Genomic DNA, 17,445 nt, shown 5'->3' with positions numbered 1-17,445 from the left:
GTAATAAATAAAAACAGAAGAGTTCTGCAAATCATCGCACAAATTTGTATGAAAACTATATTGGTTTGCTTTCAATAATAGCAAAACTCATACTATTTCCCTAAACCTTTAAATGTATTTTAGGAAATTAGGTAAGATAAATTTAGCTCTTTAAAGACGGTATTAAATCTTAGTAGGTTTCGGAAGATAATATAGAAAATTACGAATATTCGAAATGAATAAGTAAATAAATTTTTTGTGATATTTGAAAATATTGAAATAGTTAGAAATAAAAATAAATGAACAAACAACGCATTTATATATTGGAACTGGGAAATTGATTTTTGCAGAAAAAGAGATTTACGATGACTAAATTTTAAAACGAATGCCTAATAAACAGACGAAAATTTTTATGAAAAACACAACAAAATGAGATAAATGTAATTTATATATTTTGAAACTAAGCAAATATTTTTATTATTAGTTTCATTGTAAATATTACTAAAGCAAATTTTAAGACATTTACAGATGTTTATTAAATGACTTAACACGTTTGAATATTTGAAATATTCTTATAAATTTTTTATTAAACTTAATGGGTATGACTTCTGTTTGCTGCAGCTCATCAACCCCGATGATTGCTTCGAAATAATTGTTGTTTCTTAACATAAAATAGTTTTTTATGTGAAAGTTTAAATTTTTTCTTCAAAACATATGTACTATAAAGAATTCTCTTTGCTTACGCTTGTGCCCCCCCCCTTCCCACGTCTACAATTCATTTTTGTTAAATTAAATGTTTATTTTGAGTCGAATTTGATAAGCAAATAATATGAACTATCTCATGTAATTCTATTTCTCGTATGATTCTATTAATATCTAGTAAACATAAATAAAATTAAATGTTTATTTTGAGTCGAATTTGATAAGCAAATAATATGAACTATCTCATGTAATTCTATTTCTCGTATGATTCTATTAATGTCTATTAGTAAACATAAATAAAATTAAATGTTTATTTTGAGTCGAATTTGATAAGCAAATAATATGAACTATCTCATGTAATTCCATTTCTCGTATGATTCTATTAATATCTATTAGTAAACATGAATAAAATTAAATGTTTATTTTGAGTCGAATTTGATAAGCAAATAATATGAACTATCTCATGTAATTCTATTTCTCTTATGATTCTATTAATATCTATTAGTAAACATAAATTATTTTTCTAAAAAATCATTTATTTTTAAAATAGCATTAAAAATCAAAGATATATCATTATAACAAATTATGTAAGTTTACAACTGTAATTAAATATTTTTGCTTACCAAACTCAATTTAGTGGGTCGGTAAAGTAAGTTTTACCTAGGGGACTAAGCACTGTGGGTGTAACGCTCAGCTGACCATCCAGCCGGAACATCTGCTCTTGCAACCCAGAGAACAAGATCAAGAAAACTGGGATGCACACAGTAGGCCTAGGCCCTCCATGGGCTGTTACGATACTGCGTTTAGCTTATCAAACAAGGTGATATATTAAATAGAATCTCTGTATGCATAACGTTGTGCGCCAAGCTAATTGTTAAGTTCTAAATCATTTAACTTATCGCTTTAAAGGTGATTTATAATAACATATTATCTAATTTACACCAAAAAAGCTATTATTTTAAAATGTTTAAAAAGTTTTGACACCAATTCAAATGACTTTATCATAAAATGTAACGTAATAAGGTAATATCATAGAATTATGTTATAATGAAGAAAAAATTTCTAGTTTTAAACTCTTCATTAAGAAAGCAATCAATAATAATAGCAGAGTAAATTAAGTTAAATAAATGTTACAGATAATGTTACAGGTAAATACCTTTAAATTTGAGATGCAAAAATATTTTACGGGAAAATAATAATTTTATGACTTTTATTAATTTTACGCTGAATGAAACCAAAAAATTTGGAAATTAATGTGAAAAAATTGGATCTTACCAATTCATTTTCCTTTAATGAAAATGTACCGACAACAATAAAAAACTGCGACACCACCGTTAGATTTTAATACATAGTTAGAAACAAAATGATTCCCAAATTAGAAAAAATCTTTTTTCTTCTTCCATAGCTCTACAGCCCTTTATGGGCCCTGGCTTGTTCCATTATTTTATTCCATATGGCCCTCTGTTTTGAAAATAATAACACTAAAAACGAATTATAACTTGTTGAGGAAACGTCATTTCGTTAAATTCGAAATAATTAGAATAGAATCCGTTAGAATTCGAACTCGTCACTCAAAGAATTTCGAAATACATGAAAAATGAGTCCACTGATTTATGACAAGTTACAGGGGAAATTGGGGATAATTAACACAAAGACAGTTATCAGAATTACATTTATTGACTAGTACAAGCTAGTACATTTATTGGCTAGTACATTATATATTGTACATTGAGGCAGCCAGTTTATATGTAAATAGCTATGAATGTCGAATTTTCCTCACTAGTTAAATATAGTTTAATCCTTTGAGACAGATGAATCACCAGGGTCCCTTTTATATATTTTTTCTGACTCTCGAATTCCAAGTAAAATATACATTTCGGTATTTTAAATAATCGTAATTATAAATATTATGGTATTAATTATAAAAAACTGTCACTATTCTAAAAATTTATCAATAATTGATTTGGTGAATTAACAAAATTTTAATGATGAATAACTATTTCTCTTAGATCTAAATAACTGAAAATTTGTAAAATTATCATATGGAAATGAGTCGCGTTTGGAAGATTTTACATTTTACACAGAAGAGGGCACTGTATTTTATGCCGCATTTCATAATCATAAATTATTAGAATGCTAAATATAATATTTTTCACTTATTTTGCCCCGAATTAATGAAAAAAGTATTAAAAATATGTTCAAAGCGTCAAAGAGATACACAATTTATAAACGCTTTTATTCAAAAACAATTATTTTTTTAATTTCTAGATTAAAAGTGTTTCTTTTTACTTTCAAAATTTTGACAAAATAATAAAAATTAAATTTATCAAAATTTTATAAAGTTATCAAATTTTAAAATTTTTTTAAAATTCTTATGAAATATTAAATTAGAAAAGCCCTCAAAAACTTGATTTTTTAACGTTTTTTTGTAGCTTCCAATATTTTGATTAACAATTTGTTTAATTAAGAAACTTATCAGATTATGTACTTATTTTACATTTAAAGTGGAACACAATTATTACAAATTATTCTAGACAGATATGATGAATATTATTTTAGATTTTTCGATATAATTCTTTGTTGTGTTTTTTAGATTGTGCAATATTTTTTTATTATTTTCAAATTAAAAAAAACTGAAACGAAAAATGTGATTAAATATGATCAGTAGGAAAATTTAAAAAAGAAAAACCTCTGAAAAGGGATAGTTAAAAAGAATTTTGCTATTAAGAAAAAAAATATTAAAATAAACATCCAATTATGATTTCCTTAAAGATTATTTAAAACTTAATTAACTAGAAATTCCCTGTAAAACTATTTTGCACCATCTGTTAAACAAAAAGAAGTAGTAAATAAAAACAGCTGTTGGAGCTACAAAGGATGTGGGGGAAGAGGAGAAATGCTAAAGTAAAAAATAATAATAATAAATAAATAAATAAAAATAGTATTGTTGCATATCGGTGAGTTTCCAACACATTAATATGTATGAAAGTATATTAGTTTTAGAACATTTTAAAAAGCGTTCAGACATAAAAATGAATTAAAAAAAATTACAAAAAAGTGATATTCATAAATTTAAGAAAAGTGCAGCTTTCTAATTACTTTTAACTTTCAAGTGCTTAATTTTTACCTTTATGAAAATAGCTTTGCACTTAATTAAACTTCATTTAATAATGGAACTTAAAATTTCATTATACTTTATTTTTTAATTTTATTAACTCTTACTTGTGTATTAGTAAAATTTTCGTGTTTCCCATTGAAAAAAATACTTATTTAAATTTCTCATAAAATATTCTGAAGAGAAAAAAAATATCCTGTCAGTTAGTGAATAAAAATATATCAAAAAAAAAAAATAAATTTTTTTTAAAAAAAAATAACTTAAAATGCAATAACAAGAAGTACCCTTCTTCATCTTATAAACAAACTTAACTTAACTTCTTAACTGTAGAAATTACTATTGAAGCTACAAAGAAGAGAGGGGTTAAGGCGCAGCGTTTGATCCAAAAAGTAATTTAGTATTTATTTTTATTAATTATGCAATAATATAATTTTTCTTTCCCCATTGACGAAAAGTACTAATTTAGACCTGTCATAAAATATTCTCGAGAAAAAAAAAATCATATAAATTAATAATTCAAAAAAATCGAAATTAAAAAATATTTTCGCCCCCCCCCCATAAAAAAAAGAAAACAAAGCAAAAGATTTCTTCTAAAATAACTTAAAATGCAATAGCAAGAAGTTCCCTTTTACACTACCTTTTACCATCTGTTAAACAAACGGAACTTAACTTCCTAACTGTAGAAATAACTGTTGAAGCGACAATGGAGAGGGGGAAAGAGGCGTAACGCTAGATTCCAAAAGTAAAACAACAGAAAACTTTCTGAGTATTTGGCGCTCTGAGGAAATCAAGAAGGATATACCATTTCCTTCGGTTTTCCTTAATTACTAGGGGGGCTAGAGCAATTTAGGCCGGCCTACCCACCTACCGAAGACCACAAGTGGATTTCGGCCGTTCAAACAACAATTAACGGGGGAGAAATTTTCCGCCGAAATCTTTCGAATGCTGGGTTTAATTACAGCAATTAGTTCGCGCCCGGTTCGTTCCAAGGTTTTTACTTTTTCTTTTTATTATTTATTTTCGTATTTTCTCAGAACTGATTCAGCCATAGTATTCCGAAACACATGTTCGGAAAAGGGGGATGAAATTGTTCTGGCATAGTTTTCCCGCGCCAAATGTATGTATGATGGCGACTAATTACCACGAAAGAGGGGGGGAAGGAGTACCTTTCTAAAGGACAAACTCAAGTTTAATTTTATGATAGAAAGAGAAAAAGCCAGACAATTTTCTAGCGTTTGAAGTGGTGGGTAGAGTGGGGGAATTTTCACTAATTACACTGTGGGGGTTAATTGCCAAAAATGGGCGTGTCTCATTTTCTTTTCATCATTTGCGTGCGATATTTGAGGCTCTTAATGACCGAAGTGTTCGAAAGAGTTCACGAGGGGTGGAGGTGAAAATGAAGAAGTTTTGTTTGATAAGTTATTCAAAATGTTGATACGTCGAGTTAATCACGCGAACATCGGGTAATAATTGAAGTTTATATTTGTATTGAAAAAAGTAATTATCTCGCAGAAATCAGAATGATTAATTGATGGTATATTTCGAAAAGAATAATAAAAGTTGTCTTTTAATTTTCTCACTTTTGCTTTCAAATCTATATATTGAGAAAAGTTATTTGTAGTTAGTATATCTACGAGTTTGTAGTTTCTAATTGTATGCTATTTAACTTTTTTTTTTATATATATATAAATTAATTAATTTATTTTTCTTATTTCATTGCGCCTCGTTGAAAGTTTTTAAAAATTATTCCAGTTATTAATGTTATTTATAAGTTTTAGAATTAGAACTTCAATGTATTTCCCTAAAATTATGCATCAAAATTTTTAACTGCAAAATAGCGATAAATTCAGAACAGTAAAATATCGATATTTTGCAGCTTGTAAACTGTCTATAAATTTAAAGTTCAGAAGAAGTTTTCTGAAGAAAAGAATTTGAAATTCTTTTCTAAAACACTTTTATTCTAGCGTTAATGAATTGATATAAAATAAATTCAGAACATTACTTTAAAATAAATAAAATTGTGCTACACACAATGGAAAAAATTTAAACCATCGAAAAAAATTTCCGATTAATAATGATAATACAAAATGATGACTTGAATTTGGAGATGTTGCTTTTATTTTTAGCACAAATAATAAAAAATATAAAATGGAAAAGCAAGAAAAATAGGAATACACAGAAAAATAGATAAGATCAATTTCAAGATAGGATAAAAAGTAAGTTGCGTTATAAAAAAGATAGGATCGATAGTATTTGTAAGATGAGATATTATATTATATATTATATATTAAAATAAGATATAATACATATAAGATAAGATAGGTAGAGAAAAGTATTGAATTTTATTTTAAATGGTATAAATTATTCTTCACCTTATGGAATTATCTTCAACTTATTTTTTAACTTCAGTCGTATATTAGGTTTTAGGTTTAGGTTTAGGTAGTCGTTATTAACACACTCGTATATTAGGTTTATGATAAAAAAAAATCACCGTTTTGTTTTGATTATGGTGACTAGGTACTAAATCATTCTTAATTTTGATTTTGAAGTTTGACTTGATTTTGAAGTTTGAAAGAAATATGAATATGGCAGTCGTGATTATTCATTAATTATGTGTATAAATTCTCATAAAAAGTTGATTAAATAAAAAATTTAAAAAATTTGCATTTTTTTACTGAATTTATAAGCACACAATTTTACTTCAAACATTTTTATTAAAATCGATTAAAATTTTGTACAAAACATTAAGTTCTAGTGTTTAAAAGTACTAATAAAGGCTAATTTTCAATTACAGAGCGGTATAATAAATTTGAAATATGAATGCGATAACTTTGCACCGATCGTTTTCTTTCTTTTTTTTCTTTTTTTCAAGATACAAATCTAATTTTTAAAGGGTATCTAGTAGAACATTTCTCATAACCTCCTAACTTTAATTAAAACTTTTGTGACCTTCAATTTCAGTCTTTGAAAATATAGTAGCTTGAAAAATGTTAAAAGAAAGGCTGATTTTTTATTATCGGTCGGCATAATCGCTTTGAAGTACAAATGCCATAACTTTATAGCGATTGTTTTCACAAATTTCATGTTTCCTAAAGGGTATCTTATAGAAGAGTTCCTATGACCCCCAAAACATTTTTAAAAAAAGGGGGTAACGTTACATTCACCTTCGCAGCTAGGTAGCGACGAAATTCCAGGCTATAAAAACCCCCTTCTACCTTTTCTTCACACCCGCACCCCTTTCAATACCACCTTTCCTTCACCCCTTTGAGGCCCTGGAGAGGAGCGGAATATAGCACCTGTCTCACTTCTTTACAACCCTTTATTTTTTTTCCCTGCTACTGAATACTGATACAGCTCAACCCCTCTTTCTTCACCCTGACCCACACAGGGAAAGAGGGTTGTCAACCCTTTCAGTTTTGAACAGATGGAGATCGGGTGGAAATTTTTTGTTCAGCAGGAATTAGGTTTGACTTTTCGTGAAGTTCAAAGACTTAAAATTCGAAAAAGATCGAAAAGTTAACCTTTCGGGTTGTAAAGTATTTCCGTATTATACTACTGAGCTGTGGTATAAAGCTAAGATATTTCTATGTTCTAATGTAGAACCGTATTACAGGGTGTTATGTTAGAATACAGAGTTTGGTTATTTCTGTCTTAGAATATTAGGTTTAGATATAGAGCTTGATTTTTAATGTGTTACAGTATAATGCTAAGATATAAAGTTTGGTTACTTCTGTTTTGGAATATTAGGTTTAGATATAGAGCTTGATTTTTAATGTATTACAATATAATGCTACGATATAAATTTTGGTTATATCTGTATTAGAATATTAAGGTTAGATGCAGAACTTGGTTTTTAGTGTGTCACAATATAATGCTAAGCTATAAAGCTTGGTTACCTCTGTATTAGAATATTAGGTTTAGATATAGAGCTTGATTTTTAATGTATTACAATATAATGATACGATATAAATTTTGGTTATATCTGTATTAAGATATTAAAGTTAGATGTAGATCTTGATTTTTAGTGTATTACGCAATATAATGCTAAGATATAAAGCTTGGTTACTTCTGTATTAGAATATTAGGTTTAGATATCGAGCGTGATTTTTAGTGTTTTACAATATACTGCTACGATATGAATTTTTGTTACGTCTGTATTAGAATATTAAGGTTAGATATAGGGCTTGGCTTTTCGTGTATTACACAATATAATGCTAAGATATAAAGCTTGGTTATTTCTGTCTTAGAATATTCGGTTTAGATATGGACCTTGATTTTTAATGCATTGCAATATAATGCTACAATAGAAATTTTGGTTGTTTCTATATTAGAATATCAGGGTTAGATATAGAGCTTGGTTTTTAGTGTATTTCACAATGTAATGCTAAGATATAATGCTTGGTTACTTCTGTATTAGAATATTAGGTTTAGATATAGAGCTTGATTTTTAATGTATTACAATATAATGTTACGATATAAAGCTTGGTTACTTCTGTATTAGAATATTAGGTTTAGATATAGAGCTTGATTTTTAATGTATTACAATATAATGCTACGATATAAATTTTGGTTATATCTGTATTAAGATATTAAGGTTAGATGTAGATCTTGGTTTTTAGTGTACTACGCAATATAATGCTAAGATATAAAGTTTGGTTACTTCTGTATTAGAATGTTAGGTTTAGATATCGAGCGTGATTTTTAATGTATTACAATATTTTAATGTATTACAATATACTGCTACGATATGAATTTTAGTTATATCTGTATTAGAATATTAGGGTTAGATATAGGGCTTGGTTTTTAGTGTATTACACAATATAATGCTAAGATATAAAGCTTGGTTATTTATGTCTTAGAATATTCGGTTTAGATATAGAGCTTGATTTTTAATGTATTACAATACAATGCTACGATATAAATTTTGGTTATTTCTGTATAAGAATATTGAGGTTTGGATTCTTGCTTGATTTGGAAGAGCTTGATTTTTACCGCATTACAATATAATGCTACGATATAAATTTTGGTTATTACTGTATTAGGATATTAGGGTTAGATATAGAGCTTGACTTTTAGTGTATTACTGTATAATGCTAAAATATAAAGTTTGGTTATTTTTGTCTTACAATATTAGGTTTAGATATAGAGGTTGATTTTCAGTGTATTTCAATGTAATTATAAATCATCTGGCTTTGTTATTTTTGTCTTACAACGCATAAGATGCAGCTTAGACGTGAAGGAGAAAAAAGTAAAATAAAACTAAAAATAATTATTCTTCAGCGTTTTTAAAACTTTTATTATACAGAAACCATTGTACCAATTTCTATCAAATTTTGAATTCTGCTTTTAAAATTGCATAGTTTAAAAGGATGTAAAACTTTGTAAACCTTACAATTCAAACTTTTTTTAATCTTTATTCAACCTCGATCACAACTAAATTGATTTTTTCGAACTATTTAGGTAACATGTTAAAAATGAAAATTCGAACACAGCATTGAAAATTATTCCAGTATTTAGTTATTACATTAGGCACTACAAGTTATTATTATTATTATTTTTTGTTTTTGTTTTGAGAAATAAAATGACGAAATATATTTTTTCAATTTTGATGAAACTTGTTCCTCGAAGAAGTGACGATAGTCATATCATCACTTTGACGAAATTTTTGCTGTTAGTATATACTAGGAAACGGTTTCGTCAAAAAAGAAGAAAGTTTCACGATAATCGAGTATCCATTTTTTACAGAGTGTTTTACGAAGTCTCTGGAGTCACATGAAGTGATGCCTTTTTACGAATAATATGCTATTTTCAAAACTGATCTCAGTTCAACAGTTACTAATGACTGTTAGATCAAGTTCAGCTAATCTTTAGCCTACGCCCACTGTTTTTTTCTCTCCAGAAAATGGCGCTAAACGTCAATATGGAGAAAAGCCACAGTTTTTTAAAAACGAAAAGCGTTTGTGGTCTAATTTTTTAATACTTAAAATTTTCAATGCTGCATTTACTCCAATGCTGTATTATTTGAGCTCATAAAAACTTGCTAAAAATGGGAATACGGCATTGATTTTGCTTAATTTTCACCTAGGTGGGAAAATGTCACCAAATTGCCGATATTTAAAAGAGTTACAGAACTTTTAAAATATATTACTTACTTGTCCGTTCTGAAGACCAGATGATTCTTTACAGTAAGATCGCAAACAGTGTATAAAATTATAGCTTAGCGTCAAGTGTAAGGCACTTAAACTGTGGTTTTTTCATTTTCCTTGGTGAAAGAGCTTCGAAAAACCATGTTAAATGATTGCTAGGAATCGTTAGACTTCGTCAAATAAAAGCTTGAAAGAAAGAAATGTAGGCAACTATCTTTATTACCCAATGTCAATATAGTATCTTTAAAGCTCGTTTGCTTGAACTGCTCTGTGCTGTAGAAGAGGAAAAAGAAGAAAACAAAGAAGAAGAATATAAGGAAAATAGTATCTCGTTCAAAAATATGACACAACTCATTTGATGTTAAATAAGTTAAAAATGCGATTTAGGACTTATAATATTTATTTTTGAAACAATTATTTTTATTGATTAATTTAGCTAACGAAAACTAATTTAATTTAATTATAACTAATTTTTGCATCGAAAACTAATTTTTTGCTGCAAAGCATTAAATTGGAAGTTATTTAAGTATTTTATTAGTAACTTTATTACCTTATCGGTGAAGAAAGAATCATAATTAAAGTATTTTTTTATTATTACACTCTTTGAGAAACGTACTGGATCAAATACCATAAATTTTGTAGCTATACATGCAACATCATGATGAGAATAGTATAAAAAATTTGGCTGTTAAGAGAAAATTTTTGTGAAACTGATAAGGGGGATTTGAAAGAAAAATAGTAAAAAGAAAACTCCAGCAAAAAGTAGTTTTAACGTAAAGAAAATTAATATTATGAGCAAAAGGATACTTAAATTCAATGAATTTAGAAAATAATAATAAATGTTTTCATAAACTATTTCTCTCTTTAAAAGATAAATTTTACTTGAATAAAGTTAGAACAATGTGTAAAGAATACCGATAATGACACACAAACAACGAAGATTCCTTTTTTTCCACCGCATCACCCCAAATTGCTGTCAGAGGTTTGAGTTTTCTTCTGCATAAACCATTGAACTCTACATCTAAGCTACCGACCTAGATTTCTGGAATTTCTTCCACATTTTTAAAATTTATAATAATTTATTTAATGCACATTAGTTTTTCTGTTTTTCCAAATGTTTAGGAATTCCCGAGTTCTCAGCCTATCTATCTCTGAACCATTCTTTTTCTTAACTGTGTTTGACGGTTTTATTTCCCAAACTTATAGTTCAGTCTTCTTTTTTTTTCTTGTATTTATTTATAATTTTTCTTTCTGTATCTCAGTAGTTTGACATCAAAGAAGGCATTTTATTACCAAAACTACTGCACGTCAGTCTATGTTATATTATTTCTGCTCTTTTCCTTTTGCTTTAACTTTATTTACATACACCAGAAAGTTAGCAATATGTTTTTTTTCGGATTTATTTATTAAGTATAGGTTCTCAAATTTAGTTTATTCCAGAAATTAACAAGAGCAATTAATAAGAAGCTTATTTAAATAGTTCGAAACACTAAATATATTCTATTACTATGACGACCATTATGTTTTTTATTGTGTTCTATACGATAATATTACGCGATTTTTATACGTGTGGCTATTTAGATATTTTTAATAACTTTTAAACTTCCCGCCACTGAGTGAGGAGAAAAAGAAAGACTAAGATGTGAAGAAATGAAATGTATCAACATATGTACATTATGTAGATTCCTTAATTTCTTCACATCTTATGAATGAATGAATGTACATTAATGAATGAGAATCGGCAAATGAAAGAAAGAAAGAGGTTCGAATACCCACGATGGCTTGTCGATACGAATTTTGCTTCCAGCTCGCAACAATCGTAGGGCTGACATAAAATATCCCCAGTGATGGACGCATCATGGGATAGAACCTTCTTGCCGTCGGGCTAACCATGAGAGGTTTAGGTGATTTTCCTCTCCATGTAAAGCAATTACTGGTTAGTTCCATCAAAAATACTCTATTAAGGTAGTTTGTCCCAATGCTTGATCTAGAAGTTTCATTATCTTCTGAAATGGGTTCAAAATTACGAGGCTACAGAGTTAAACCTTGATAGTCGTAAACTCAGAATTGGGTCAGTTGTTTAGCGCCGGTTATAAAACAAAATAAAAGAAAGAAAAAAAAGAGTGCATCTGTAAATCAAAAATCAATGAATTTCTATGTCAGTAAATCGGCGTCTTAGTAAATGGACAAATCAATAAAACGACGAATCAGTAAAAAACGCAAATCAGGTAATTCCTGCTTTTGTGACTAAGTGAACTAATTTATAAATAGATTAAATATTTTTTTATAGGCTTAAATTTGTGATTAAGCAAGCACTCGACAACTACATTTTACTTAATGTTTCATAAAAACATTTTAATATACTTCTTAACTCCAAGAATGTGTTTCCCATTGTTTGAAGTTAATGACTTAGATATTAACTAGAATATGGTCCGGTAGGTATTTAGTGGCCGTCTGTTTTTCAATAATTTTGCATACTTTATCAATTTAATTTTTTTAAAGAAAAAGGAAACGCTTATTGCTGTTTTTTAAGAAAAGAAAATGAAAAAAAAACTTCTTACCTTTCTTTTGCTTTACATTTTTCTACGGTTCTTCAAAAATTTCCTTCTAAAAATGAGTTTAAAATAAAAGTTAGTTTTGAGTTTAAAAATAGAAAAAAAATAAAATATTTAACTTTTAAAAATAATAATGAACTGGAGCAAAAATAATTAACCTTTAGGATAGAAATTTTAACGATTAAATGAAACAATATGAGTCAAAAGATAATAAAATGAAACATTGAAGTTAAAAAAAAAATTGATTTGTAGCTTAATTTGTAGCATTAATTTGTAGCTTAAAAATAAGGGATAGAGCTTTTAGAGGTAAAAGTTGGAAAACTGAGAATGACAGAAGCAATAGAATTGTGTTTTTAATTTTAAAATACTTCAATTAAAAATTTTTTTCCCCCACAGATGAATTTTTAAGAAATCTATTAGTGAAGCTCTAAGTATTCAGGAGCTTATGAAAACTGGGCTATACACTTGGTTGGCTACAAAAATATTAGACAATGAAGGAATTAGAAAAATTTGTTATTTGAATTCGCCAGCCTTTTAAGCAGATAAGTACTGCTATTTTAACAAAAAAATTCAGTTATTATGGCAAAAAATTTTGTTACATTAACAAAAAACTCTGTTATTTTAACAAGAAAAAAAACGTAATAAAAAACTAGACCAGCATTGTGGTCGGTGCGACTCTAGAGCAGGATTATCTTGACCAATCAGCGCCAGGATACGAACCCGGGTAACCTTCTCAAGCACTCTCCAGTTTTTCGATGCAGCTCTAACACTTCGTTATGAAGAGAAATTTTATACTGTCTGTATCTTGAACTTTTCATTTATTGAAATCATATTAGGGTGTAAAAACGTTTAAAACTACAGCGGCCCACCCTTTTAAAAATGTCTAGTAATTTAAGTTACTGAAAAAGTATACCAAAAGGCAGATAAAAATTAGGCAGAGTATCAAGGCTAATCTTAATTTTATGTATATGACGGCATAAAATGAATGCTGAAAAGCAAGAATAAGTTTGGAAAATAATCATATAATGATTTTAAAAAGAAAACAAAGTTTCTTACGGTAAGCAAAACTGTATGGCCAAAACTATACTTTGAATTGGCAGTTTCAATCCGTGTAGGCTGCTTTATGAAAAACTGTTTTAAACTGTCAAATATGCAAGAAAAGTCTGTTTAAAAAAAAAGAGATTTTTTTTAGCGTGAAGGTAGTGATTAAAAACAGAAAAAACCTGTATTTATCTTTAAAACGTTTTTTTTTTCTGTAAAAATATGCTGTTATTTTTCGTAGAATTTACACTTATTTTTTACAGTGAATGTTTTCAGGGGAAAAAGATCTTTCAGATGTGTAACAATGACCGACCGGCCTGTGTTGAGGTTAGGGAACTACCCTTGCATCAGAAAGGCTCTGGGTTTGAATCCCGGGCAAGACATGGAAGTTCTTTCCTTCTCTCTGTCCTTACAGTGGAAGCAACGTTGGCCCACCTAATATAGTGCCCCTGAAAGAGTGGCCAACAAATCTCCCCTTCAGATGCCTGTATGGCGTAGGTCATTCCTCAAGCGGGCATTGGAGAAAAAAAATGTGTAACAACTGTAACTCAAGTCAAATCTATACCAAACACCTTTTGAATTGTGTGGGTCTCGACTGGAACGACATAAACTCTAGTCCTCTTCTTGTATTTCTTTTTTTTGTGATGATTATTGCGCTCTTGGACTTGGTCTAGTCAGCAGCTGGACCACGTGGATTGAATAAACAATAAAAGTAATGTTTGCTGGATAGTATTAGACATGATGTGGTACTATTGATATAAAACATAGATTTTGCGGAATAGTGATTTTCGAGAGAAGTTATCTATTATAACAAACACAAATACCATTTATACATTTTTAAAATTTAAATAAGTCAGCCAGGAATGCTCACTAAAGAGTCATTGAATGCAATGATGAAGGGTTCGATCCTCGGTGGCGTCACCTAGTTTCAGATCGGTAGGAACCAGCTTGTATGGAAAGTAATGTAAGCAGTACTTATCCCAATGCAGCAGTGCTTATCCTATTGGTCACAAAATCATGGAACATTCTTTTCCAGGAGCCTCTGGTCCACAGTGAAATGTACGTTTCCATTTTTTTTAAGAATAAGACTTTGCAATGTCGTTACGTTTTAAAACATTTTGAAGCGTGGACCATAATGTTACAAATTCGCTGCAACCTTAATATGATGGCCTGTTGAACCATAATATCGTGCTTGTTACATATAATTTTAAAGCACTAAGTCAGCTTTAACCTAAACAAGATTTAAATTAACACTTTATAAGACTGTAACAAATTTGCGCGATATTATGGTTAAATATATAAATATTTCGGCTAAATATATCGATATTATGGTTAAAGATATCGATATTACGGTTGCATAAATAAATAAATTTCATTTATTGATTATCCTATTTTGCATGTTATAATTTTATTTGTACAGGATAATGATAATTTATCATCATTATTTGCTTTTAACTTATATCGCCGATATCGATATTACGAATCATCCTTGAATCTTGATTATCCTGATTTGAATCTTCAAAATAATTTATCTTAGATAATAATAATGTACAATCTTTCTTCACTTTTAACCACCTTATATTAAATAATAAATAAATAAAAAAAAGTTGACGATTATTTACTCCATGAAGAATTCAATATAATAGTTTTTTCTCATAACTAGGTATCAATTCCTCGAAAAATTTATTTAGTTTTGATGTGAAGTAACACTCCATAATATCTTATTAAAAAAAATCCATTTTTATTAAAATTGGGGGGAAAAAAACTCCCTGATATGATCATCAGCACGAAGGCAAAATTATTCATGAAATCCGGGACCAAACTGTAACAAACTAACGGTTTAAATCAGCAATTTAAAAAATATCCTTTACAACTTGACGTTTAAGATCCCACATGCAACTTTAAACACGCAAATTACTATTAAAAGTTCCGTTTTTATCAACAAAACAGGAAGCATTGTAAAATTAAAATATAATTTTACGCTTTAAAAGTGCGAATACGATTTCAAACTGCACCTAGATCCGTAAACGGTATTTAACTCCACGTAACATAGATAGAAAATATATCACCTGTTTCCTCCATATATCTAGTTAAAGATGGGATATTTTCTTCCGGTGGGGACATCTTAACATGTAGGCGACCCATACTGCACCCGGATTCTCTTAACCGGAAAGGTCAATCGCAATTTCCGGTGAGATTTTAAATAGCGGAAATCAAAGTAGTGTGACAGAGACAATAGTTGGGAGGAGGTAATTTGACCGGATCTTGGACAATTATAGACACGTAAAGGAATGTAAGCAGCTGTCTATTTAAGTTCAGACGCAGCAGATAATAATACACGAAAAGTAATGAATTTGTACAGAAACAATGAGTAATATAAGTAATTATTCCTCTTTAATGCATACTATACAGTCTTTTCCAATCAAAAATATAGACAATAAGGTGTTTTTAAAAAGTAATGGTCAATTTAAATCTTTTTGCAAAGTTGGAAGAGATTCATTTGGTGTTTAATGATAAAACTTGAATTATTTCTGACAATTGACATCATTATTTACTTTATTTTTAAATTTAAAGTCAGACTTTTATAAGATAATTTTTTTCCAGTAAAGTTATGTCATATTTTTGGGATTGAAATTGATTTATGAAGAGAAATTTATTCATCTTGTTGATATGATTTTTAAAACCATTCTCTTTTTTTTTCCTTCTTTTTTTTGTGAGAAGTTAGGATGAATTTTCAAAATTTTTTCTACTGAAAGGAATTGGCACAGACTTCGTGAGAAAAAAAAACTATGATAAAATAACCATACAGGGTGATAATGATATTTCTGGTAATGAAAACTGGTTCTGGTTCCATTCGTATCGTAACTGTTTTCCAGAAATAGTTTTTTTCTTCTAAGTAAGTATTAACAGAGTGCACAAATTGTTTGTTTTTGTAAATTTACAGATAAGCATGAGAAATTTTAATTCAAGGTTTTTCATTTCATGTGTAGCCTTACATTAAATAAAAAAAAACTATGAGTGAATAAGTAATTAGGTTCCAAACATATGTGATACGCTTCATTTCAAATAAATATTCCATACAGAAAGTAATATTGTAGTTTCAGATTGAATTTGATCATAGTTTTCTATGAATACCCATAAAAATGAAAAAAAAACTATTATTTATAAAATAACAGAAGAGTACAAAGAGAAAAAAATTCTGAATAAATTTATATAGTATATGGTAATTACATTTCTTGTAAAAAAAACAACAACATGGAAAACAAGTGAAAACAACAACAATGAACAGATAACAGCAACAAAGACAACAACAATGAAACCTTTCGGTTTCAATTTCTTAAACGGAACTTAAGTCATTCATTTGGAAATTTTTTGTTTACACGATAACGGCTTACCGGATTTATTTAGTTTTTTAAATTTAAGTTATAGTCTTGTTAAGTTATAGTTATAGTCTACCCATTTAGTAAAAAATACAAAACTGAAAAGTAAATTTTACCGAATAAATAGTTTTCACGCCGTGTTCTTAAGTATTCTGAAAAAAAAAAACTCTCAAATTTTATCACATTTACCAAATTTTATCACACAATATAAAATCATATTCTATTTTAAATTTTATCAAAATCATTATTACAACTCTTCTGCAAAATTTACTGCGCTTTTTGGGGTTACCATAGAGCCAGAAACACGGTATATATTTTCCCATATTCTGGTAGTTTTGACCATATTTTTTTTTCTCAGCGTGCGCTTATAAATGCCTTAAAAGTACACTTAGCGTGCACAGAAAATAGTTCCCTAGTATTGGCCTTTTTTCTTGATCCCACGCAAACCTTTACAGTTATTTATGGAAACAAAGCCCTTCATTATTATTTTTTGTAGTACTTTCTAAACTTATCAGCATATATATATA

At 28.4% G+C, this 17,445-nt stretch overlaps 1 long non-coding RNA gene across 4 annotated transcripts in view; it reads right to left on the bottom strand.

Moving 5' to 3' along the window:
- LOC107437847 (uncharacterized) overlaps positions 1-17,445 on the bottom strand; it is a 336,010-nt gene that overhangs the window by 63,718 nt on the left and 254,847 nt on the right. For all 4 annotated transcript variants that reach the window (XR_011638002.1, XR_011638001.1, XR_011638004.1 and 1 more), the window contains one exon: positions 12,504-12,549. This is a non-coding gene — a long non-coding RNA (uncharacterized lncRNA). The remainder of the gene's footprint in view (positions 1-12,503; positions 12,550-17,445) is intronic.

The sequence above is a fragment of the Parasteatoda tepidariorum genome, chromosome 10 (assembly GCF_043381705.1).
Source record: "Parasteatoda tepidariorum isolate YZ-2023 chromosome 10, CAS_Ptep_4.0, whole genome shotgun sequence".
In the NCBI taxonomy this organism is placed as follows: domain Eukaryota; kingdom Metazoa; phylum Arthropoda; class Arachnida; order Araneae; family Theridiidae; genus Parasteatoda; species Parasteatoda tepidariorum.
The sequence above is the reverse complement of the archived record's forward strand: the minus strand, read 5'-3'. Positions and strand labels throughout refer to the sequence as shown.